The 27,224-nt window shown below is 42.3% G+C and overlaps 1 protein-coding gene and 1 pseudogene across 4 annotated transcripts in view; both read left to right on the top strand.

Annotated features, from left to right (window-relative positions):
* Positions 1-27,224, top strand: part of LOC147436323 (metal ion-binding protein) — a 126,177-nt gene that overhangs the window by 7,777 nt on the left and 91,176 nt on the right. The window lies entirely within an intron of this gene.
* LOC147436324 (uncharacterized) lies at positions 10,077-16,046 on the top strand (annotated as a pseudogene).

Raw genomic sequence — 27,224 nt, 5'->3', positions numbered from 1 at the left:
ATTTTTGCCTGAAGTTATATAGTTTCTGACATCTTCCTTTGGAGTGCAACTTCTGGCAGAGCGGGGTATCTTGAAATGCTTGCCATGGAAACCCTAGCAGATTATAACTTGGAATTTCTCGATATCTCCCAGTAGATGTCTCTTCACAAGCAGGAGATCCAGTGTGATTGCTATCTTGGGAGTACCATCGCCGCCAAAGAAACACTATTTGTCCAAGAGCTGATGGACCATGCTGTGCTCGGCTACGACCTTATGGAATAAACCTGACCCTAATTTTTGGTGCAGGTCTCAGGATGGAAAGTCAGTCGACTTTTCGAGCTCGACTGATGTCGAGATTGCTTTTTAAGTTTGAGTTCTGTTTGATCTTGTTTGGTGATCCTGTTCGGAATCTGTTTGAAGTGGATGGTATCTGTTTTGGTGCCGATTTGAAATGTTTTGACTCTGGTTTCAATATTGGTTTCATTGATTGGTGATTTTTACTCCCGGGTAGAGAAGTGAGAAATACTGTTTTGGTATTGTTTTAACCTCGGAACGACGCAGGCCGATGCCTAGGGAGCGTTTCGTTGTATGCTAGAAAACCTCCGAACGACGCAGGCCGATGCCTGGGGAGCGTTTGGTTGTATGCTTGAACCTCCAAGCGACGCAGACTGTGGTCTGGGGAACGTTTGGTTGTACAGTTCCTGAGCTCATGGCTCGGACCTTTTTAGGTTATTTGCGGGGGGAGTGACGAGGTAGTCGTTGAGTAGCTTCATACCGTAGACCGTTTGTCTCGGGGGAGTGCTCAGCGGCGCTGTTTGTTGTGTCTTGCAACATGCATATGTGAGCATTTGTGTTGCATTGTGATGTGTCAATTACCGAATATTCCTAATTGGATGAGATTGTCTGGGTATGTAATTTTAGTGCATCAAGACACCCATGGAAGATTGGTACGGTCTAGGTGTGATGGCTAATTTTACTACGCCGGAATATCAAGAGTTCCAATCTTGAAGAAAGGAGAAGCTAACTCCTTGATCAAAAGAGCAGAAAGGAGAAGCTAACTCCTTGATCAAAAGAGGAGAAAGGAGAAGCTAACTCCTTAATAAAAAGAGCAAACTGATTGTCCCTCGGAATGTCCTTCGGAAATTTTTGAGCTAACTTGAGTTGTTTTGCAGATATGCTGTAATCGAGGACGATTACTCTCTTTCAAGAAGGGGAGATGTAACAAACTGCTGACGTGTCGACCTACTGAAGAACGGAGCTACCGGATGAGGGGCCTAAACCCTAAGAAGAACAAGTAACAGAAGAAGTGTCACAAAGTGATGACGTGGTTGCCCGAGAGCAGAAAACCCTAACCCTAATTTCTGCCAGAAACCCTAACTGCTGAAACCTTAATTTCAAAAACCCTAACTGTTGAAACCCTAATTACCCTAACTGCTGAAACCCTAATTACCCTAACTGCTGAAACCCTAATTTCAGAAACCCTAACTGCTGAAACCCTAATTCTAAAACCCTAACTATAAAACCTGCAAACCCTAATTTTGGAAACCCTAACCCTAAAACTGCAACAGCGTGGCTGATTTCTGAAAATTGCGCTGGCATGATTACGTGGCAGGCTGTACGGATTTCCGTGATTTACGCTTGCAGCTTTTGGCATTGCTTTTTGGACCAGAAGCTTTTGAGTTTGAAAGCTTTTCATGTAAACTGCTTTTTGGACCAGAAGCTTTTGATTTTGAAAGCTTTTCATGTAAACTGCTTTTTAGGCCAAGGGCCTTTAAATATGAGGCTAGGGCTCATTCTCTGGCATGCTTCTTGGAGAAGGTGCAGAGTCTGGAGTACTGGCTTGTACTTTGATGATTCAATATAAAGAAATACCGAAAGGGGCGCCAAGGTTTGGGGCCAATACTCTCTGGGGTGGAATTCCGCCACTCCGTGTCGCGTGTCGTCTCTCTCTTTCAGTTCAGTTGTTATTGAAATGTTAAAAGTCTGCTCAGTCTGTTCTTTTCTATTGGCACGTGGTGCCCGCCTTGTGACAACGCTGATGGCTGAATTTGTTGGGCACCAAAAACGCTGAAATAGGCTGGTTCTTAATGGCTGAAAACTGCTGAAAACTGCTGGGCTTTATGGTTGGAAACTGTTGGTCTTTAGGGCTGAAATCTGGAATGCTAGGGCTTCTGAAAAACGCCAGGGCTGCAAAGCCTTCTTGGAGGAAAAACGCTAGCAGACTGGGGATCTTTGGCGATGCTTGCTTGGAGGGAAAAATGCCAAGGCTGAGGGTATGTTGGCGATGGATGTTGATGAAAAACGCTAGGGGAGGGAGTCTTTGCTTGCAGGAGAAACCGCTACCAAGGGTTCTTGCTGAGAAGTTGCCTGTTGAGCAATGGTGCTCCTGCTGCCTCTTCTGCCAATTAGTGCTAGTTTAGGTTTGCTTATATACAAAGTTACTCAATTTTCCCTGCCTACTTTCCAACAAAAGTCACTTAAAAATAATAAGTGAAAAATGTCAAAAATAGGGAAAATAGGCTAAATGCATTGGAAAATTCCCCTGAAGGATTCTGATGGGAATGCTTATGATAATGCTGTGTGCAACCAGAGGATATGCATCTACACTAAGTGTTTGGACATGAACGGTCTGCGAACAGACTCACAAAAGTGCCAGATCACTTCTAAATCTAGACTGACTGGACTGACTGAACCTTGTCGTGTTGTAGCTTGTCCACGGACACATAGGGTTGTATGTGTCACGTGACACTCCCTTCTCTAAGTAAAAGGAACCTTTTGAGTTAAAGGCCTAAATGACCCCGTTTTGTACATTTTTATACTTTGTCCAGGTTCTCGACACATTTTTTTAAAGTCACTTATAATAAAAGTGGGAAAACCCAAAACTCACTTATTGAGTTTTCCCCAAAAACATGAGCTCTCTCTCTCACCCTTCTTCGATCCCTAGTGCTTCCTCTCTGCTGCACTCCGCCTCCTGCTTCTTGCCCCAATCCTGCACTACATCGCGACGTGCACCTACCGGTACCCTCTGCTTCGCGCTTTCAATTGGTATCAGAGCCTTAGGATTTCACAAGGACGTGCGTAGGTGGCCAGACAGCAAGAAAAAGGTGTTTTCTTGCGACAATCTCCACTTCTATCGCGAACGCCCTTGCTTTAGGGGTCATTCGGGATACTTAGAGTGCCAAAGCAACCCAAAACAGACTGTTTTTAGGTCAAAAACAGGTTATTACAGCAAAGTACAAGTTCTCTCATGATGTATTAAGTTGTGGGAACACTTGTACTTGGTTCCTACTATCCTAAATCAACCAAATTTTCTGAAAAACAGGTTCTAAAATAGGTTTTTACAGCAAATTACAGATTTACGCAGGTTTATGCAAATGTACATTTGATGTATTTGGATAGGGAAAAGTATTAAATGCTGTAATTCCCGAGCATTAAGCAAGTTTTGGATGCAAAATGCCCTTTTTGAGTCAATTTTTTGCACTTTTATGCTAAAAATTGGGGCTTTTGTCCATACATGCTTCCAGAGGCTGTGTTTTTGCATTATGTACACTCTTTGAGGTTAAAAACAACATTTGTTGTTTTTGGGCAAAAATTTGCTTGCTGAATTTTCTGCACAAAAAATCCAGAAATTGCTATTCTTGCCTAAACTTGCATATTTTTGGCTCAAATTGCTTCTGTGACACTTTGGAGCTGTTGTGCACATTGCGGTGAGGCTATATTCTGTTTTTTTTGGTGCATTTTGCCCAAAAATTTCAGCATTTAAGCCTTCTTGTTTGTGCAACTATGGCTTCGACTTCTTCTGACGTTAAGAATCTCTTCGAGATCCAGCGGTTTGAGGGAACAGGTTTTGATCTTTGGAAGGATACGATTCAAGGAATCCTCTTTCTTGAAGATTGTGACAGGACACTTGAAGCAGAGAAGCCAGAAGATATGTCAGATGCAGCATGGCTTACATTGAACAAAAAGGCCATTACCTACATTAAAATGGCCGTGTCTGATGAGATCTTGGTAGATCTCAAAGGTCTTGTCAATGCGTTTGAGTTGTGGGAGAAATTGAAGGCAACGTATGTGTTAGGTGCAGCGGAATGAATGTTGTATTTTCTCAAGATTAGTGATCTTTATTGCTCAAGGTTCCTTTTAGTTTTTCCGTCTTATGGAGAGTGCTATGATCACGAACAAAGTGAGTGGATATTGTGCGTGCAAGTGAATGAGACTGAGAGAAGGAGAGAGAAGAGATACGACACCAAAACCCTCCTCCGAAGGCCCCACTCTCGTCGGCGAGAGTGGTCTATTCTTTGATTGCACAAAGGTGTACAATGCGTATGCAATGGACTATGCAACTTGGTCTATGCCGATGACGACGATGGTGACAACGACGACTGAAATCTGAGATCCTCTAATTGCTGAATTTCGGGACTGTTTCGGTGGCTGAAAATGATTGTTTTAGCTGCGTTTTCTTGGCTGAAAAATGAGGTTTCTTAGGGCTGAAAACGGATGGTCTTTACGGGCTGAATCTGCTACACTTTAGGTGAATAATGCCGGTCTTAATTTGCTGCTGAAATCCAAAAACGCCAGGGGCTGAAATTGGTCCTTCTGTCGCCGGGGTTCTGCAAATGCAAAAACGCTAGGCTGATCTGCTGTGTCGTGATGACGCCGGGGCTGATCTGCTGTGAACAAATCGCCAAGGATGATCTGATGCAAAAACGCTAGGTCTTCTGTGGAGAAAACGCCAGAGTAGTCGCAGGGGTTGGTCTTGCTGAGAAGTTGCCCGTTGAGCAAGGTGCTCCTGCTGCCTCTTCTGCCAGAAAGTGCTAAGTTGGGTTTGCTTATATATTAACTTAGCAAAATTGCCCTATCTACTTTTGTTGGAAAGTCACTTAAAAATAATAATACCAATAAATAGGAAAATAGGCTAAATGCACTGGAAAATTCCCCTAACTGATGCTAATGGATTCTGATGGGAATTCCGATGATCATACTGTGTGCAACCGGAGGATATGCATCTATGCTAAGTGACTGGGCATGCACGGTCTACGAATAGACTCACAAAAGTGCCAGATCACTGATAATCTAACTCGATCGGACTGACTGAACCCTGCTGTGGTGTAGCTTGTCCACTGACACATAGGGTTGGGATGTGTCACGTGACATGCCCTCCTTTTCAAAGTGAGGTACTGGTACCGAATTGTATGGCGTCGAGGGAGATCGCCAACAGCATCCGGAATCCTGGAAGGGACTCTTCGCCGGCCCACTCTGATGTGTGGGTCGTGCGGTACTTGAACTTCATAAAGGTCTGCAACGCTTGCTTCATTGGGCTGCGCCGAAAGCGACAAAATCTTCTGAATCTCCTTTGTTGCTTCAACTTCGTCGAGTATCGTGCTTCTTTCGTCCTCAAGAATCTCCATGGCTGAAAATTCCTGAAACCATCTCCAACACAAAACCATGAACATACCCATTCCATGTAAAGTGAAGGAAAAAAATCTTGTCTTCTCTAAAGACTGTGCATGTAATGTAGATGAACAATTAGATGGAGTGACAACCCGTTCATCAAACACATGCAAACAATGAGGTCGAATCTTTTCTGTTTGATCGAAATCAATCAACTGTGGCAAATCACAATGGAAATGCCCATGCTTGGTGCTCATACTATCATGTGCTCTTTCGGAAACTGTGTCATGCCAAGGAAGAGACATGGAATGTGACTTTCTGACATACAAACTTTTCAACTTTTCATGAACAATCCGCATACATTCATGCTCGTCCATGAGAAAAACGTGCTGAACGTACAATATGTCATGCCTAGGAAAAGGGATCACATAACGATGCTAACTAAAATACAGGAAACCTTCACGAATGAAACACTCGAACAATGCGTGCGTACCAATCATGCGAACACATAATACTTCCTGTGATGGTTCTTTGGACCAAGGCTCGAGAGCCAAGATTGGTCGTCCTGAATGATCGAATCGTCCTGTGGGGGTTCTTTGGACCTCGACTCGAAAGCCAAGATCGCTTTTTCGTGATTGATCGAATCTACAACGAGGTTAGCTTCGCTAGAAAAAGCATCAACTAACACATCATCCTTGTGAACAATCACATCATCTTCATGCAACTCATCATGCTTGTAAGAAATCACATCTTGATCATCATGCAAATCATCATGCTTGTCTTTATCATTCAAATCATCATGCTTATCATTGGCATCCAAATCATCATGCTTGTCTTTATCATTCAAATCATCATGCTTATCATTGGCATCCAAATCATCATGCTTATCACTGGCATCCAATTCATCATGCTTCTCATCATGCAAATCATTGTGCTTATCATTGTCAATCAAAACATCATGCAAGTCATTGTCAATCAAATCATCATCATGCTTCACACCAGCATGCAAATCCTGTGTTTCATGCTTTGGAGAAGTAGAGACTGAGAGAGTCTCCTTTTCCTGATCTTGTGCGAACTGCGCCTGCACAATAGAAAAGAGTCGCAAGAACTCTTTCATGTGTTGGTCGCTCTTTTCTTTTTGTGCTTTGATCTCGCGATCAAAATCTGCTTGTGTTGCTTTGCTCTCGCGCGCTATGGCTGCCATTCTTTCTTGGTACTTACGCTCGATGGCTGCCATGTCTTCTTCGTAGGCTTTTCTGTCTGCTTCTCTTTCTTGTTCCAACTCCTCCATAGGAGTTAGTACAATCTTTGTCGTAGATGGGGAAGGGGGAGGGTCAGAAAAACCTTTAGGTGTGGAAAATTCTTCTTCGCCTCTCTCATGCTCATCACCTCCAAGCGAAGTATCCATTCCGCTTCGAGTGATGACCATTCTGAAGTCGTGGGTTCTTGTGGTTCTTGGGGGTCGTGGGTTCCTAAGTTCACGAGGAACTTGGGTTCTTGGGGGTCTTGGGTTCTTAAGTTCACGAGGAACTCGGGTTCTTGAGGTTCTTGAGGTCCTTGATTCGTGAGAATCTAGGGTTCTTGAGGTGTTCTTTCGCTTGCAAATCGCGTTGGAGAAGAATCTTCTCTTCACCTGAGTTCTACCCTTTTCTGCGGGCGCACCCCTTGGCGGCCTTGTGCTCACACAAAGGTTGCTTTTTTCCACCTCACGTCGATTGGCCGGCCACTAAGTGCACGGTCCGCTCTCAATGAGTGAAAAGAGACACAAGGGGAGGCTGGACAAGCCCTTCTTTCTTGGGATTCCTGTCACTCTTCAACAAAACACGATTAGGAATCGCCACGCCCAAGTAAACTTGGGTTCGTGCGATTGCAACAAGCAAAAAAATTCTTGTGGTTCTTTCCTTGAGTAATGTAGAACACTTCCAAAGCTCTGATACCAATGTTAGGTGCAACGGAATGAATGTTGTATTTTCTCAAGATTAGTGATCTTTATTGCTCAAGGTTCCTTTTAGTTCTTAGGGAAAGAGAGAGCTTTCCGTCTTATGGAGAGTGCTATGATCACGAACAAAGTGAGTGGATATTGTGCGTGCAAGTGAATGAGACTGAGAGAAGGAGAGAGAAGAGATACGACACCCGAGAGGTTGTAAAACCCTCCTCCGAAGGCCCCACTCTTGTCGGGGAGAGTGGTCTATTCTTTGATTGCACAAAGGTGTACAATGCGTATGCAATGGACTATGCAACTTGGTCTATGCCGATGACGACGATGGTGACGACGGATGACGACGACGACTGAAATCTGAGATCTTCTAATTGCTGAATTTCGGGACTGTTTCGGTGGCTGAAAATGACTGTTTTAGCTGCGTTTTCTTGGCTGAAAAATGAGGTTTCCTAGGGCTGAGAACTGGTGGTCTTTACGGGCTGAATCTGCTACACTTTAGGTGAATAATGCCGGTCTTAATTTGCTGCTGAAATCCAAAAACGCAAGGGGCTGAAATTGGTCCTTCTGTCGCCGGGGTTCTGCAAATGCAAAAACGCTAGGCTGATCTGCTGTGTCGTGATGACGCCTGGGCTGATTTGCTGTGCACAAATCGCCAAGGCTGATCTGATGCAAAAACGCTAGGTCTTCTGTGGAGAAAACGCCAGAGTAGTCGCGGGGGTTGGTCTTGCTGAGAAATTGCGTGTTGAGCAAGGTGCTCCTGCTGCCTCTTCTGCCAGAAAGTGCTAAGTTGGGTTTGCTTATATATTAACTTAGCAAAATTGCCCTACCTACTTTTGTTGGAAAGTCACTTACAAATAATAAGTAAAAATACCAATAAATAGGAAAATAGGCTAAATGCACTCGAAAATTCCCCTAATTGATGCTAATGGATTCTGATGGGAATTCCGATGATCATGCTGTGTGCAACCAGAGGATATGCATCTATGCTAAGTGACTGGGCATGCACGGTCTACGAATAGACTCACAAAAGTGCCAGATCACTGATAATCTAACTTGATCGGACTGATTGAACCTTGCTGTGGTGCAGCTTGTCACGTGACAATATGAGAATACGATCCCAGTTAATCAGGTGCATTTGATGTGGAAACTTGTTGGCATACAGTTAGATGAGTCTAAGAGCGCTGCAGAGCATTTGTCATTGTTTACAGCCATTCTATCTCAGTTACAGGACTCAAGTTTGCCCCCTTATGATGATAAGCTCAAACCTATCTTCTTGCTGATGACTCTACCTGATTCTTGAGAAACATTGGTGGTCTCACTGTCAAATAATCCCAACTTGACTTTTGATGGAGTTAGGGGTTCAAGATTGATTGAAGAAATCAGGAGGAAAGCAAGTGGAGAAGGAGGTGGCTCAACCAACATGGCTAGAGGCAGGACAGAGAAGAAGAATGCCCATGCACAGAGAAGTAAGAGTAAGAGTAGAGTTAGGGGAAATGCCAGCAAAGGCAAGGGTGATGTGACATGCTATCAATGTGGCAGGAAAGGTCACAAGAAACCCGACTGCAGGTACTATAAAGCAGAATTGGAAAGGAAGAAGAACGGTGGAGACAAAAAGAAAGAGAAGAAGGAGATCAAGACAGATGCACAAGACAGTCAAAAGGACAAAGAGAAGGCCAGTGTGGTCTCTAGTGTTGTTATTGAGGAGCTGTCATATGTTGAAGACATCTTATGTGCCACTTTGTCAGCTGATGATGCTCATAAGTCTTATGCCTCTCTCAATGTTCATACACTTTTCTACTTTTGTTGCAGGCAGCCATGGCCATGTTTACCTTGGAAACAATCATGCATGTTCCATTGAGGGTATTGGCACTGTGCATCTTTCTATAGATGGCACAAATGAGCTTGTCTTGCATGATGTTAGATATGTGCCAGGAATCAAGAAGAGTCTGCTTTCTGTTGGTCAGATGGATATGCATGGTTACAACATTTTGTTTGAGAGAGGATCATGGAAGATGACAAAAGGCTCAAGGCTGATTGTAAAAGGTACAAAGAAAGGGACACTTTACTGCTTGCATGGAAAGGCCTTGTTGGGCAAATTTATTGCTTTGGCTGAAATTAACTCACATATGGAGTTGTGGCATAAGAGGCTTGGCCATATGAGCCAAAAAGGCCTTACTAAGCTTTGTACTTTGAATAAGCTTGATGCTAAAGGCACAAAGCTTGATTTTTGTAATGAATGTCAATATGGCAAGCAAGTGAAAAGTTCTTATTACTCCCGTGTCTCTTGCAAATCTAATGTGCTTGATCTTGTACATTCTGATGTTTGGAGCATGCCCACTAAATCTATGGGGCGTGCACATTATTTCTCTCTTTTGTTGATGATCATTTTAGAAAAACCTCGGTTCATTTGCTCAAATCTAAGGATGAAGCCTTTGCTGCGTTTAAGAAATTTCATGCATTTGTGACCACCCAGACAGGTAAAAAGCTGAAATGCTTGCGTACAGATAATGGGGTTGAGTTCACAAGTCGTGAATTTAACAAATTTTGTGAAAATTTGGGCATTAAGAGGGAGCTTACTGTTCCATACAACCCCTCTTCTAATGGTGTGGCTGAAAGATACAATAGGACTTTATGTGAGAGGGTGAGATGCATGCTGTCCACAGCTAATCTCCCTCATGGATTTTGGAGAGAAGCTCTAATAACAACAGTGCGTATATGTAATCGATCCCCTCACATGTCTTTGAAAGGTGACATCCTTGAAGAGGTTTGGTCTGGTAAACCTGCTTCATACGATCACTTACCTATCTTTGGATGCGAAGCGTTTGTGTATGTAAGACCTGAGTTGAGGAGTAAGCTGGATGCAAAGTCCATTAAAGGCCTCTTCATGGGATACGGTGAAGAAGGTGAAATGGGCTACAGAATTTGGTTACCTCAGCTCAAAAAGGTTGTACGCAGCCGGGATGTTGTTTTTAATGAGGCAAGGCTTCTTAAAAACAATTGTGCCTCTAATGGTGACCATAAGAAGGTCGAATTTCAGCATGTACAGCCACCTATTAGGCCTAATTTCCTATATGGCTAAAAATGTTGATGAACCAGTTGTATTTGAGCTAGATGATGTTGGACAACAAAATGAGGCTCTTGAAGGGCATGTGCAGCCACATAACAATGCTGAAATAGGGCTGAAAATGATGTACAACAGCCCTTTGTTGATGATATCATTGTTCCACTTGATGTAGACCCATTTCCAGATAATGTGGATCATTGGGTGAGGCATTCTACTCGTCCAAGGTGGAATGTGAGTAGATATGATCCCTCTTTGCATTATATTATGCTGACAGATGAAGGGGAGCCTCTCACTTATAAAGAGGCTAAGACATGTGAGTCAAGCAGTAAGTGGGAGCTTGCAATGCAAGAGGAAATGAAATCCTTGTATGCAAATGATACTTGGGATCTTGTGCCATTGCCTAAAGGGAGAAAGGCTCTTCCTAACAAATTTCATATACAAGATTAAGATTGTGGATGAAAAACCCAAGTACAAGGCAAGATTGGTTGCAAAAGGATATGCACAGAAGGAAGGAATTGATTTTCAAGAAATCTTTTCTCCTGTTGTAAAGCTTACAACTTTACGTGTTCTTTTTGCTCTTGTTGCGGTGCTTGATTTGGAATCGAATCAAATGGATGTAAAGACAACGTTTTTGCATGGTGACATTGAAGAGGACATATACATGAAACAACCTGAAGGTTTTGTAGTTCCTACATGTGAGGAACTTGTATGCAAACTGAAAAGGGCTCTGTATGGTTGTGATAGCCAAAGTGTTGTCTATTTAGCAAAAAATGCCATGTTTCATGCGCGTACCAAACACATAGATGTGCGGTACCACTTCATACGTCAGGTATTGGAGGATGGTCTAGTCACCTTGACTAAGATCCATACACAGGATAACCCTGCAGATGATCTCAACATGAGCATTGCATACAGCTGGTGGGAGTTGGTTAACTTCAAGGCGTCATTTATGCCTTTTAAGTGGGAGGTTGTTGGTTTAAAGACGTAAATAATTCCGTTTTGTACATTTTTATACTTTGTCCAGGTTCAATGTAGGTTCACATTGAACCTAGGTTCACATTGAACCTGGACACATTTTTTTAAAGTCACTTATAATAAAAGTGGGAAAACTCAAAACTCACTTATTGAGTTTTTCCCAAAAACGTGAGCTCTCTCTCTCTCCCTTCTTCTATCCCTAGCGCTTCCTCTCTGTTGCACTCCGCCTCCTGCTTCTTGCCGCAATCTTGCACTACATTGCGACGCGCACCTACCGGTACCCTCTGCTTCGCGCTTTCAGGAACCTTGAGCACAATTGAGAGCACTCATCTTGAGCAAAGTTCAACATTCACTTCCGCTTCACCTTACATTGGTATCAGAGCTTTGGCAGTGTTCTGTATCACTTAAGGAAAGAACCACAAGAACCACATAATTTTTTTTGCTTGTTGAGGTCGCACGAACCCAAGTTCACTTGGGCGTGTCGATTCCTAATCGTGTTTTTGAAGAGTGACAGGAAACTCAAGAAAGAAGGGCTCGTCCAACCTCCCCTTGTGCCTCTTTTTACTCATTGAGAGCGGACCGTGCACTTAGCGGCCGGCCAATCGACGTGAGGTGGGAAAAAACAACCTTGGTGTGAGCGCAAGGCCGCCAAGGGGTGCGCTTGCGGAAAAGAGCAGAACTCGGGTGAAGAGAAGAGCCTTCTCTAACATAGATTGCAAGCTAAAGAAGAAGCTCAAGAACCTCAAGACCCGCAAGAACCTCAAGAACTCAAGAACCCCAAGAACCAAGACCCCCAAGAACCCAAGTTCTTAGTGAACTTAAGAACCCAAGACCACAAGAACCCACAAGAACCAAAGACTTTAGTGGATGGTCATCACCCGAAGCGGAATGGATACTTCGCTTGGAGGTGATGAGCATGAGAGAGGCGAAGAAGAATTTTCCCCACCAGGAGGTTTTTCTGACCCTCCCCCTTCCCCATCTATGCCAAGGATTGCACTAACTCCTATGGAGCTCCTATGGAGGCTTTGGACCAGATGTTTTTGGAAAGGAAGTTAGAACGCGAAGCAAGAAATGCAGAAAGAAAAGCAGAAATTGATCGTAAGTACGAAGAAAGAATGGCAGCCATAGCACGTGAACGCGACAAAAGAGAAGCAGAATTTGATCGCGTGAACAAAGCAAGACAAGCAATGAATGACCGACACATGAAAGAGATGTTGCGACTCTTTTCTCAAATGCAGGCACAGATGCAAGAGATTTGGGAAAAGGAGACTCTCTTCGTCTCTCCTTCTCCAAAGCATGACACACATGAATTGCATGATAATAATGAGCATGATGAATTGAATGATAATGACAAGCATGATGATAAGCATGATGATTTGAATGATAATGATAAGCATGATGATTTGCATGATCAAGATGTGATTTCTCACAAGCATGATGATTTGCACGAAGATGATGTGATTGTTCACAAGGATGATGTGTTAGTTGATACTTTCTCTAGTGAAGCTAACCTCATTGCAGATTCGATCAATCACGAAGAAGCGATCTTGGCTCTCGAGTCGAGGTTCCCAGAACCCCCACAGGAAGATTCGATCAAACACGAAGAACCGATGATCAATCTTGGCTCTCGAGCCTAGGTCCAAAGAACCCCCACAGGACGTACTATGTGTGCGCATGATTAGTCAACACGCAGTGATCGTGTGTTTCATTCGTGATGCTTTCCTGTATTTTAGTCACCGTCCTTATGTGATCCCTTTTCCTAGGCATGACATATTGTATGTTGAGCACGTTTCACTCATGAATGAGCACAGATGTATGCCGATTCCTCATGAAAAGATGAAATGTTTGCATCCAAAGAAGTCACATTCAATGACTTCCTTGGCATGACACATTCGTAGAAAGAGCACAAGAAGGATTGAGTATCAAGCATCGCATTTCCATTGTGATTTGCCAGAGTTGATTTATTTAGATTAGAAAGTTAAGATTCGACCCCATTGTTTACGTGTGTTTGATGAACGGTTTGGCACTCCGTCTCTATGTTCATCTCCATAGCATGCAAAGTTTTTTCGAAGGAATAGAATTTTTCCAATCACTTTACATGGAATGGGTATGTTCATGTTTTTGTGTTGGAAGTGGTTTCAGGAATTTTCAGCCTGGGAGGTTCTTGAAGAAGGTAGACGCATTACTATAGACGAAGTTGAAGCATTGAAGGAGCCACAGATGACTTTGTGTCGCTTTCGGCGCGGCCCAGAGAAGAAGGCATTGCAGACCTTTATGAAGTTGTCCTTTCGAAGATTCCGGATGTTATGGGCGATCTCCTCGACGCCACAGTTCGGTACCAGTACCTCACTTTGAAAAGGAGGGGATGTCACGTGACACATCCAACCCTATGTGTTCGTGGACAAGCTACAGCATGACCAGGGTTCAGTTCAGTCAAGTGAGTCTAGAATAGGAAGTGATCTGGCACTTTTGTGAGTCTGTTCGCAGACCGTGCATGTCTAGACACTTAGAATAGATGCATATCCTCTGATTGCACACAACATGACCATTAGATTTCAATCAGAAACCATCAGTAGCATTTTTACAGTGCATAGACCTATTTTCCCTATTTTTGACATTTTTCACTTATTATTTTTAAGTGACTTTTATTGGAAAGTAGGTAGGGCAATTTTGCTAAGTTTGTATATAAGCAAACCTAGCGCTAGCACTTTCTGGCAGAAGAGGCAGCAGGGACAACTTGTTCAACAAGCACCTTCTCAACAAGACCCCCTACCGGCGATAAACCTAGCATTTTCAACCAAGGACCAAAGATCAGCCAACGTTTTCATTTGCAAGCAAATCAGCCAGCGTTTTGCTTTTGCAGATCCAAACCGGCGGTAGCAGAACCAACAGAAGACAGATCAGCCCTAGTGTTAGCAGATTGCACAACAAGGGACTTGGCGTTTTTGCAGCAGGATCCCAAATCAGCCTAGCGTTTTTGCATCTGCAAGAGACCTAGCGTTTTTGCAGATCTTCGCGACAAGGACTCAAGAAGGACCAATGTTTTCAGTTTTCAGCAGTCAGACATCGTAGTAGAACCCCCGAACCTCGCAGATCTCATTTTCCCGTAGCAGATCCTCGCCGCACGGTCAGATTCCACAAGGTGTACAGATTCAGCCCGGAAAACGCAGATTTCAGTATCTGCGTTTTCAGCGCGTCGTCGTCGCATCGTCGTCATCGACATAGAGTCAGAATTCAGCAGATACAAGATTTGCAGATTTCAGCCCTTAGCGTTTTCAGATTTCAGCCCGTCTCGTCGTCGTCCTCATCGTCGTCGACATCGTTGGCAAGTCCAAGCATTGTAGAGATTTGTGCAATCATAAGTAGACCGCTCTCGCCATAGAGAGTGGGGCCTTTGGAGGAGGAGGGTTTAACAACTTTCTGGTATTCTTCTCTCTCTATCACTCAGTTTCATGCACTTTCACGCACAGTGTCCATTCACTTTGTTTGTGTCCATTGGACTCTCTCATTAAAGAACGGAAGGCTCTCCCTTCCCTAAGTAAAAGGAACCTTGAACACAGTTTGGAGCACTCATCTTGAGCAAAGTTCAACATTCACTTCTGCTTCACCTTACACATATGGCCTCACAAGCAGCATAGCAAGTTGGGAAGAAAGCTGAAAGGACAGACAAGTGCAAAAAAGTGAAAATTGTATTCGTAGTAAGTGCTGGATAGAGCTCTTGAAAAGAAGATGAACCAATTATGAAAAGGCTTGAAGCACTCTCGGAAGAAGAGGAAATTGGTGGATTTCATAATCACTTGGATCAAAAGTAGACTTTCAAGGTGGCAAGCAAATCCAAGAAGCGTGCTCGTTTTGAGGATAACCCGGATTTTTTTAAATATTCGAAAAGTTCCGACAGTTCGTCGTCCTCTAGTTCCAGTGAGGATGAGAGAAGGTGGAAGAAGCGGATAAAAAGCAAGAAAAGTAGGTTTCTGAAAAAGTCTAGAAAGCATCAGAGGCCATCTAGCAGTTCAGAGAAGAAGAGCTCGTCCTTTTCTGATAGTGAACAAATGAGCAAGGAACCAGGATGCCCATTGAGCCCTTGAGTTTATACAACACTTTGATGTCTCCTTTTCAAGAGGTCGGTTCTCAGAGCTCTCCAAGGTGTGAAGGGCATCTAGAAAGGAAATGCACAGACATGGTGGTCTACTCTGTTGTTACGAAGAGAAGCACCCACGACGTGGATAAAATTCAAGAAAATTTTCATGTCAACTTGGATATCAGACGAATATGAAGAAGATGTCTTCATGGCTTGGCATCATCCGAGGATGACTAAAAAGACATGCTGAATGACTACTGCTAGAGGTTTCGGGGTACTTACGTGCCAGTGCCCTCATTTCGGAAGATTACTTTGAGGGACCAGATTGAGCCGTTTTGCTGTGGTTTGCCAAAAGAGATTTGACAGTATTGTTTGGAACAGAAGTCTTATATTATTTAGAGACGTATGGGACATGCAAGCAAAGATTTGGAATGCATGCCGGCTCATTGACTTATTCTACGAACATGACAGTATTCTCAACAGGGCAAGAGTCTTCGAGTGAAGAGAATGAATCAAGGGAACCGGGTGATAGCTCATCACAGGATTCTAGAGCAGTAAGAGGATCAAATGGTAGCCCATCTGAGGGTTCCGACGAACTAATGGAACTAGATGCAAGTTCATGAGAGGATTCCGAAGAAGAACGGGGATGAGATGATAGTCATCTCAGGGTTCTGACGATTGAGACTGACGTGCTAGTGGACAGGGGAGGCTACCCACAGTCAGAGGGCACAAGGAAAGAAAGTAAACGGTATCAGTTGGTAGATCATAGAATTTCACATATCCAGATTGAGGTGCCAAGGATAGGGAGGCTAGTAGGGCTACCAATAAGTCATAGGGCACAAGTAAAGGATAGAAAGGTAAGTTGGTCCACCGGATAATTTGGTTAAGGGTACTTTTTGTCCCTCGATGGAAAGTGGTGGAGGAGGAGAATCTCACAAATTCTCTTCAGAGAGAGTTGTACCTTGAAGCTTTTGGGCTATTAGCAGTGATAATCTTATTCTTCCTGTTTGGACAAGCAGCGAAGTTGAGATCACATATTGTCAAGTTTGGTTCTTTGCTCTTCATAGGTTTGTAGTAGTATTCATTTTTCGATTTCGTATTTAGCTTCTCTGAGGACTTAAGAATGTGTTCCTTTAGAAGTTGTTGTGTAAAGTTTGATTTCTAGGATTAAGTTTTTAAGATGTCTTATCCTTTTTTGCTTAAAGTTGAGTACTTGTTTTAAGCCAATTAAGTGCGTCAACTTATTTTACACATGCCTTTTCTAAAAACATTTTTAATTTAGTAATGTTTTGTTTTATCTGCTTTTGTTTTGTAGCAAACTAAGTGATTTAGTTAGTTAGTTTGTTTGTTTTGTTTTTCTTTTCCGAGTGGTGACCAGCTGTTGAGCTTCATGAAGATATATTGGGAGGGTGTGCATACCCCAACAACTACCGATGTTATACTCATGTATCGACGTGATTTTATGTGTGTATTACTTTTATTCCTTGTTTTAAATAAACTTCTTATAAGTAATGAGTCTTTTGGTAATTTTGGTTGTATCATGATTTATTGTGTAGAGCTTTTCATCTTGATTTTGGTTTGTTTGAGTGTTATGTCTTTTATTTTTTAATTTGTCTTGATTTATCTATTTGTCGTTTTTTGCTTTTGATTGTGTGTGTGTGTGTGTGGTTGTTGTTGTGAGAAAGTTATAAATATAACTTTGTAGATTGCATGTTTTTAATAAATAATGTTTTTCTCTTAAAACTCTTAAAAAATAAAAAATAACATCTTAATTTGGGTCCCTTGGATCAAGGTTTCTTGTGTGGTTTCATGAAATATCTCTTGTGAGAGGAGAGGTTGAGTAGTGATTCTAACAAGGGATCACGGGTACTCGATTGCACTCTATTATCGATGATCTTTTGAGTATATCAAGCAACCTTATTTAAGGACCTCACTGCTTGGCAGCAGCTTGCTATAGAAATGAGGACCAATCTAGCCTTAGGATCTTTCGCCTTGAGGTGGGCGTTGATCTGAAACACTGACCTTACTACAAAAATGAAAAACACTTTTACTTATTCTTCAGTTTCAACCAGCAATGTTGATGACTCTCAGGTACGTTTTTTCGACTCTTCTTTCTTTTCACTAGCTAGAAGTAGTCATAATCTGTATCAATAAAGATTTAAGTTTTTAGCTAAGTCTAATTTGAAGAATTTGCATATTTTTGGTGATGGTCCTATTCATTGGGCTTCTTTCAAGAATGTCTTAGTTAGTACTCATTACATAAGTTCTTCCATAAAAGTCCTCAATGGTTTGAGGCTTTAAGGAAAAAACATCTTGTGGTAGATCGTCCTCTAAGTCCGGTTCATATCTCTCAAGTTATTTATGTTATTTATAGTATTCATGATAGTTCTATGATGGATGTTGGCAAAACCTTTCGAACAGCTTTTGTCCGTTTTTAGGAACATGTAAGAGAAGCGAGAAAAGTTCAAAGTAAGAGCACCGTACGTGAAAGTGTGAAACCCTTGTATGTGGCAATAGCAAAACATGGCTTTGAGTCTTTCCGTTGTTTTCCCATTGAGCACATAGAGGGTAATTTTAGAAACTCTAAAGAGTTCTATAAATTAGCGTGGCCTCGAGAGTTGTTTTGGATGAGAACTTTGCATACTTTTTTCCCTAAAGGTTTCAACTTGGAAGGAAAGTCTTCTTTATGTAAAGATAAGACAATTTACCATAAGAAACCTATGCTTTGGCGAAGGCATCCCAAACCCGAGTTAGTTCTCCCTTCAAGTCAGTTTAAAAGAACTTGGATTTCTAAAGGTTCTTGTTCAGATCCACCTTCTACCCCTGAAATCAATCCAGTTGTCTTGCACAACACTATTTCTAGTAGAGTACAAGGTCTCCCTAGGGCTTCAATCTCTAGAATTGAGAGTGATGACCCTTCTAACTATAGAATTTTGCTTATAGAGATTTCAAACGAAGATTGATTTGCCTATCTAGAGCCATGGAATTTGGTTCTTTTTCTTATAAATTATTTGAAAGGTATAATATACGGATCCTATTCAAGCTCTTGTATACCCTTGAGAACTACTCTTATGAAGATTTGGAGCTAAGAGAGTCTCATAGTACTCAACTTCGAGTACTGTTAGACAAATTTCTGAAGTCCAAGTGTCCTAGTCTGAAAAATCCCTTGGTTGGAAAGAAAGGTTTGTTGATAACTATCTTTACCTCCCCTGACTTAGACAAAATTGGATTAAGCTCTATCTTGAGATCTCAAGAAGCTTTGGATGCTCTCTCTCCTTGTGTGAGAAAGGTATAGAACCATACCATCGTAGCTTTCAAATGTGTGAAAACTTTAAGACAAAAAGCTTTCAACTATAGTGACATAGGACGTAATCTTAAAAAGCAAAAAAGGCTATCAATCTCAAGTATTGATTGGCCTTGTAGTAAATGCCACAAGGCGGGCACCACGTGCCAATAGAAAAGAACAGACTGAACAGACTTTTAGCACTTCAATAACAATTGAACTGAGAGAGAGAGACGACACGCGACACGGAGTGACAGAATTCCACCCTAGAGAGTATTGGCCCCAAACCTTGGCGCCTCTTTCGGTATTTCTTTATATTGCATCAACACAGTACAAGCGGATACTCCAGACTCTACACCTTCTCCAAGAAGCATGCCAGAGAATGAGCGGTAATCTCATATTTAAAGGCCCTTGGCCTAAAAAGCAGTTTACCGTAAAAAAAGCCTTCAAACTTAAAAGCATCTGGTCCAAAAGCCAAGGCAAAAAGCTGCCAACGTAAATCACGGAAATCCGTATAGTTGCCACATCATCAGCCAACGCAAAACGCGAAAATCCATACAGCCTGCCACGTCATCATGCTAGCGCAATTTTCGGAAATCTGTCACATCATTTGTTTTTGCGTGTGTGCAAGTCCTGCTTTATTTTAATCCTTTATGTCACTTGGGGCCCCATCGGACGGGGTCCCCATAAGTTGGGAGGACTTCTTCTGTTACTTGTTCTTCTTAGGGTTTAGGCCCCTTGGCCAACATCTGCAAGTTGGCTCCATTCTTTAGGCTTTGACACGTTAGCAGTTTGTTACAGTAAAATTGCCTTTTCTTCTTACGTAAATGGAGCTTTGGGTCATGTAGTTACTGCCGATTGTTCTATCCTTCCTTCGGATTCCTTGAAAGACCTTTTCTCAAGAGGTACTAAATATAGGCTCCCTTCCTTAAACGACTCTTGCCTTCTCAAAGCCATAGAAAAAGGAATTTCTAGTTTTGTAGTAAAGTTTGAGGAGTCTTTAGGAGTTCAAGGTAATTTTTACCCATTGGAAGTCTGTAGTCCTCAAGAAAGCTTCTTTGAAATCAGCATCTTGCTCTTGGAACGTTTCTTCAGGAAGGAATAGCTTTCCTTCTGATTGTGATGCCCTTAGGAAATTTCATCGTGATTTTGTAATCTTTTACGTAGATAAGTGCTCTAATAACTTTGTTGTTACATGCAAAAAGTTCTATTTAGAATGCTTGTTAGGTGAAGTAAATTCTTAGACTTACAATGATTGTGATCTTTCAATGCAAGAGGTTATCTTGAAACATCAAGACTTTTGTAAGTCTTTTGGTTTCAAGTGCCAGCCTAAATTACCTTTTTTATGTTTGGAAGTTCCACAAGAACCCTATAAAGCCTAGATTTATAGCTGCTTCTTGTAACACCTCTTTGACCGAGGTTTCCAAATGGCTTAGTTATTGTTTCAAAGCCATTTTACCTAGCGTAAATGAATTGCGGAAAAAGCTAAAGGAAGCAGACGTACCTACCGATTCAAGTTGGATTTTAAATGATTCAGTAGGTGTGATTTCTGTTTTAAAGTTTTTGAACTCTTCAAGAAGCCTTAAGGAGAAATCTTCTCCTTTATGTCTTCAAACTTTTGACTTTACAACACTATACACGAAGCTAAATTTGAAGGACCTTAAATTTAGAGTCAAGTCTCTTATTTCAAAAGTTTTTGCGTATAAGCTTGAGAAAAATAGGTACAGGGCATTGCTAGTAGAAAAGTAAGCCTTGAACTTTGACTTCTTATGGCTGAAAAGTAAGAATGTAGATGTAGACAAAGGAAGAAAGAGATTCACTAGGATTGTAGATGATATTGACATCATATCTTGGTTAGATTTTCTTTTAGACAATTTATATATAACCATCAGCGACTCTCTTTTCAAGCAAACAATTGGTGTCCCTATGGGCACCAATTGTGCTGTTTTACTTACTAATTTCTATCGTTTTACTTATGAGTTTTATTTTATGGAGCGTCTTGTCCTTGCTAACACTTGCCCAATATTTTTGCATAAGTTATGCAATGTAAGACGCTTTGTAGATGATCTTTTTGTCCAGGACGTTCTTTCTTTTCAATATTTTATGTACTTGAATTCGAGTTCTGTAGGCGGAGGAAATTACCTAAGGAGTTTTGTGAACTCAACTGTACCACAAATAGTGATTGTTGTGCCTTTTTAGACCTTAAGATTTTTCAGACTCCCTTGGGATTCGAAGCAGATATCTATGATAAGCGCCTTGAACCAGAATATACCAATCTAAATATCATCCGTATGCCTCATATTTCTTCGAACATTCTCTTTTAGCTAAGTACGGTATCATTTGCTCTCAACTATTTAGTTTTTCTCGTCTTTGCTCTAGTAAATCTGCTTTTGTTGTTCAATCTTGCCATCTTATTTCTTTACTAGTTGAAAAAGGATACTCATTCGAAAGAATCATGAAAAACGTTCGTTCATTTTTGCATCGTAGTAAGTTTATTTTTAATGTTTCTTCCTTTGGAATGTTCAAGATAATCAGTAGTAAATTCAATAGAAGTGGGGAGCTACAAAGGCGACTTATTGTTTGACTTAATAACACCTTATGTCGTTGTTTTGATCTTTAGCGCTTCTAGTATTTTTACTATAGCTTGACAAATGCTAGCCTTTATCATGGCTGAGTATAGCCATCACCTCCGGAGGGTGATAGAAACTCAGTTCGTTGGTTTTGTAGAGTACGTTCATAGCATGAATGACCTCTATATAAACCTGCACCTACTCTTGGGCACTGACGACGTGAGTAGGGATGTCATAGCTGTTGTCCAAGCTATGCATGATAAAGGTGATAATCTTATTCTTCCTGTTTGGACAAGCAGCGAAGTTGAGATCACATATTGTCAAGTTTGGTTCTTTGCTCTTCGTAGGTTTGTAGTAGTATTCATTTTTTGATTTTGTATTTAGCTTCTCTGAGGACTTAAGAATGTGTTCCTTTAGAAGTTGTTGTGTGAAGTTTAATTTTTAGGATTAAGTTTTTAAGATGTCTTATTCTTTTTTGCTTAAAGTTGAATACTTGTTTTAAGCCAAGTAAGTTGCGTAAACTTATTTTACACATGCCTTTTCTAAACATTTTTAAGTTAATAATGTTTTGTTTTATCTACTTTTGTTTCGTAGCAAACTAAATGATTTAGCTTGTTTGTTTGTTTGTTTGTTTTTGTTTTTCTTTTCTTTTCTTGTGTCCCTTGCTTTTATAGTTTTATGAGTGCTTTATTTCCTTCTATAATTCGTGAGTCTAGACTATTCTGAACTTATGAAGGTATATTAGCAGTGTCTATGTTAAAAGTTATCGATGAATCAGCAGGTTGAATGTGATACGGTGCAGATTGCACAAGAGGGAGCCACTCCACTCCTTTGTATTGCACAAGAGGGAGTGTAACAGACTTGGACACTCCGAGTCAAGAATCAACCGCGACAGCACCAAATAACCACTTCAAAACAATTCACAGATCACAATAGATTTGCACTGGCCCGGCGGAGTTCCGTGCCTAGAGATATTGGCCCCAAAGACTGGCGCCCCTTTCGGTATTTCTTTTTGTATTAATCAATCATCAAAGTACAAGAGAGCGGTTAGGGTTTCACTCTCAGACTCTGCGTCCAGATGCTCTGAGAAGTGAGGCCCTCACCACTAATTTAAAGGTTACAAGGGATGCCCAAAAGCAGAGCCCCAAAAGCTTTAAAAATCAAAAGCATCAGTTCTCTCTCTTAGAGAGAGTCTCTTTTTTTTTTTAATTAAAAAAAAAGCAAGTTCTCTCTCTTTTATGCAAAAAGCAACGCCCAAAAGCTGCCAGCGCAAATTGTGGCGCAATTTCCGGAAAATCCGTACACCCCTTCCACGTGGCACTGGCGCCATAAATTAGGGTTTCAGCCAGCAGTTAGGGTTTCCAGAAATTAGGGTTTGCTGCGAATTAGGGTTTTTGGCAGTTTTTAGGGTTTGCAGGAATTTTAGGGTTTCTGCTGTCCGCCACGTCATCACTTTGTGACATACCCCCCTCTTGAAAGCATTGTAATCGACCGCGATTACGCCTGCAAAACCGACAAAAGCCATAAACCGTCTTAGCAGACACTGACTGTTAGTACCTACGTACTAGGAACACACATCTAGCACATGTACAAAATCGACAGTCACATCACACGACATCACATGACATCACCAGACATTACAGGATGTCACATGACATTCAACATTCATTCGGATCTTAGACCATGATTTATCTGCAATGTAGCTAGCAATCACATCTAGGTCCAATCGGGACCTCATCGATGTCGGATTGACTAACCCCTATTGCAACCATGTCTATTCGAGATCAATCAGACCAAAATGCTGCAATCATTTCGGCTATCAGTTCCTGCACTCAAATAAAGTGAAGAAACAAATCAGTATCATTATCAAGAATTCCATTTCATAAAGTCATCCAGCAGAATACTGTCAGCTCTCAGTATCCCTGAAGCTCAAAGAGACATCAGTGACTTTAGTATCAAAATCGAGGCATCTGTTGACAAAGGAGTGGAGTAACCTCCCCTCTTGTGCATCCCACTGCACCAGATCTTCGGCCAAGCTGAATTCTGGGTTCCATTTGGAGTAGACTATGCTAAACCAAAAGCATCGAGGTAAAGTTTCACAATCTGAGGAGTATCTGCTAGGTCCTCCTCCTCCATCCACTTCGTATCAAGTGCAGGATAATTCTTGAACTTAACCAAGAACCGCCTTCGGACTTTACCCTTATTCTTCGTATCCTTATGTGCCAAAATCTGTTCAGGAACAATTTTCTTCCACTTCGGGTTGCTCATCAAGCTCCCTATCATCAGGCACATCACCTTTAAAAGGTTTCAAGAGATTCACATGAAATGCATTGTGAATCCTCCAAGTATCTGGCAGTTTCAGTCGGAAGGAGACTTCATTTATCTTTTCAGTAATCTGGAAAGGGTCGTAGTATCTCATACTAAGCTTTGGAAAAAGCCTCTCCTTTCCCTTGTTCTTTCGTAGGCGTGCCTTCTCAAAACGTAAGAGCACCCAATCATCCTCCTTCAATTTCATGTCGCGACGATGGCGATCCGCTGCCTTTTTCTGTCGTTCTTGAGACTTTTGCAAAGTCTCGTGAACCTTGGCAAAAGCCGTATCCAGATCTCGCGTATATTCATCTGCTTCAAAGATCTTATCTTTCGTGCTCAGGAAGGGTGGAACCTTTGCAGCACCTTCAACAATCTCAAATGGCGCCTTCCCCGTCGACGAGTGTATCGTGTTATTGTAGGCAAATTCCACCAAAGGTAAATATCTTTCCCATTGAGTCTTCTGATCTGAGATATAAGACTTCAATAAATCTAGAACCACTGAATTGGCAATCTCGGATTGCCCATCAGTTTGCGGGTGGAACGATGACGAGAACTGCAACCGCGTGCCAATGTTCTCCCAAATTGCCTTCCAAAACAAACTCGTAAATCTAGGGTCTCTGTCGGAGACAATTGTCTCAGGCATGCCATGTAATCTGAAAATCTGGGCCACAAACAGTCTCGCTAAGTGATCCGGCTTGACTGTTTTCTTCACTGGAATGAAATGAGCCTGTTTGCTAAATCTGTCAATAACAGTCCAGATACCATCGTGACCACTCTGTGTTCTTGGGAGATCAAAACTGAAATCCATCGCTATACTTTCCCTGGGGCGGGTGGGTATGGGTAAAGGTTGTAACAATCCCTGTGCTTTATGCCTGTTAAACTTGACCTTCTGGCATACCAAGCAACTGCGCACAAACTCTTCCACATCTTTCTTGAGTCTCGGCCAAAAGAAATATCTCTCTACCCCTTTCATGGTGGTAGCAATGCCGCGGTGACCCGTAAAAGGTGGACAATGGCATTTAGTCATAACCTTATCCGTCAACGGCTGTGTAACGCACAACATAGTCTTTTTCATCAAGTAGCCTTCCCGAAGGGAGTATCCAGCTACTATCTCCCCATCCCGTATCCGTGTGAAAATATCTGCAAAATCTGTATCTGTGGCATACTGATCGACCATATCCTCGAAGCTCCTATGATGTATCGCGGAAATAGCCAGAACCAACGGTTTCCGAGACAAAGCATCTGCCACCACATTCTTCTGTCCCTGAACATGGACAATCTGGAAGTGGAACTGTGACAAGATGTTCGCCCACCGCATCTGTTTTTCCGAAAGCTGCTTCTGTGACAAGTAGCGCAAACTCTGATGGTCTGTAAAGACAGTAAAATCCGCTCCGAGTAGGTAATGCCGCTACTGAGTAAGAGCATGGATAACCGCCAAAAGCTCTTTCTCATAGATCTGTGCTGTCATCTCCGGCCTAGAGAACAAACGGCTCTCATAAGCTATGACATGGCCTTCTTGCATCAAGACCGCACCCAGACTACGACCACAAGCATCACAAAATACTTCAAATGACTTCTGCAAGTCTGGCAAAGTCAAAATAGGTCCCGTAGTCAATTTCTCTTTCAATGTCTGAAAGGCAGTCACCTCTGTGGGTCCCCACGAAAAAGGTACTCCTTTCTGTGTCAAGATATGCAAAGGGGAAGCAACCTCTGCAAACTTTCGTATGAACCGCCTGTAGTACGAACACAGTCCCAAGAAGCTTCTAACTTCATGGACATTCTTCAAGTCGGGCCAATTACGGATAGTCTCTATCTTGGCCGGATCCATTTGCACTCCTGCGGCTGACACAATGTGTCCCAAAAAGTGTATCTCTGGTAGGAAAAATTCACTTTTCTTTGCATTAATCACTAACTTGTGATCTCGTAATGCCTGAAAGACCTGAAGCAGATGATCTCTGTGTTCTGCCTCGTTCTTGGAGAAAACAATGATGTCGTCAAAGAAAGTGCCAACAAATAGCCTGTACTCTCGAAAAATCCTATCCATCATCCGGTTAAATGTCGCAGGAGCATTGGTTAAGCCAAAAGGCATCACCAAAAACTCAAATAACCCAAAAGTCGTCCGAAAAGCTGTCTTGTAGACGTCTCCCGGCGCTATTCTGATCTGATGATATCCACTCTTCAAGTCAATCCTGCTAAAGCATGAGGATCCCTGTAACCTGTCGAGTATATCATCGATCCTAGGAATCGGAAATCTGTTCTTGATGGTGATTTTGTTGAGAGCTCTGTAATCGATGCACATTCTCCAAGATCCGTCTTTCTTCAAAACCAACAATACTGGAGAGCAATACGGTAAAGTACTAGGCTGGACAAGACCCTTTTCCAAGAGGTCTTTCACTTGGTTCATAATCTCTTCATTCTGTGCTCGGCTCACACGGTAGGGTGGCCGGTTCGGTGATGTATTACCAGGTATCAGATCAATGGTATGATCTTCAGGACGAGCAGGTGGTAACTCTCCTAGCAGGCCTTCTCAGAAGCAATCGGCGTGAGAGTGTAGAAAATCTTGGCGTTCTTTATCAAGTTTAGACATATTTGTCCTATCATCATCACTCAACTCTTTCATAAAGATCGAGTAAACAAACAGACTGGATTTCATTAATTTTGAAATGGCCGAAGCCGATATAATAGGGATAGACTCGCCCTTCAGTTTAATATCAAGTACAATTGTTCTGCCCTTTTCTGTAGTCAAAGTCGCTTTTCTTGCCCGATAATCGACCACGGCGTTGTTCTTGTGGTACCAGGGAATCCCTAAGAGAACATCACAACCCTCCAAAGGCATTATGAAGAAGTCCTCATGTCCCAAATACCCCTGACAATGCAACCGAAGTTTGCCAATGACAGGTGTAATGGCTACGTCCCTGCCGGGTGCCGCTAGAACTGCCTCTGCAAGTGGTCCCATCCGTTCGGGAGTAATCTCGAGCCGCGCCGCCAATTCCGGTGAAATGAAGTTGGCCTTGGCTCCTCCATCAAAGAAAATCAGGGCCTCTTGATCTTTCACTTTGCCCCAAGCTCGGCAAAGTTTTGTACTCTCATCCATGGTGTCGGGATCAGTACCCACACAATCTGGAACTAGTCCTGTTTTCATCTTGCCTTTTCGTACACGGTCCTCAGCTGCTCTCGAACTCTCAGGCCTTTCGTCGTCCTTGTCATTCTATTCTTTCTGTGCCTTTTTAGGGCACTTCGCGGAGATATGTCCAGTTTCCCCGCATCCAAAGCACTTCCCCTCCCTGATGTAGCGAGTCCGCTCCTGAGGAGTAAGTCTGGGTCGTGCATCCTTTTTCTCTGGGTTGCTCTTTCTTTTTCTACTTTTATTCCCAGAAGTCTGTCCGGTTCGTTGTGTCGTGACCTCATCTGTGGGGTAGGTCAGACTGCCAGAGTGATTTGCAAAGCCTCGCTTCACATGACTCATCAACTCCTGAATAGAAGCTGACTTCTGTTCCAAGCAGTGGTCTCGGATCTCTGTAGGTAGACCCAATGTAAACCGCTCAATCTGTTCTCTGAACGAGATCTTCTTGAATGAAGAGGCAGGAAGAAAAGAGTTCCAAAATCTTTCACAGTAAGAATTCACTGTATCGCTCTTG

Source organism: Adiantum capillus-veneris, chromosome 18 (genome assembly GCF_014529385.1).
Source record: "Adiantum capillus-veneris isolate H3 chromosome 18, ASM1452938v2, whole genome shotgun sequence".
NCBI lineage: Eukaryota > Viridiplantae > Streptophyta > Polypodiopsida > Polypodiales > Pteridaceae > Adiantum > Adiantum capillus-veneris.
The sequence above is the reverse complement of the archived record's forward strand: the minus strand, read 5'-3'. Positions and strand labels throughout refer to the sequence as shown.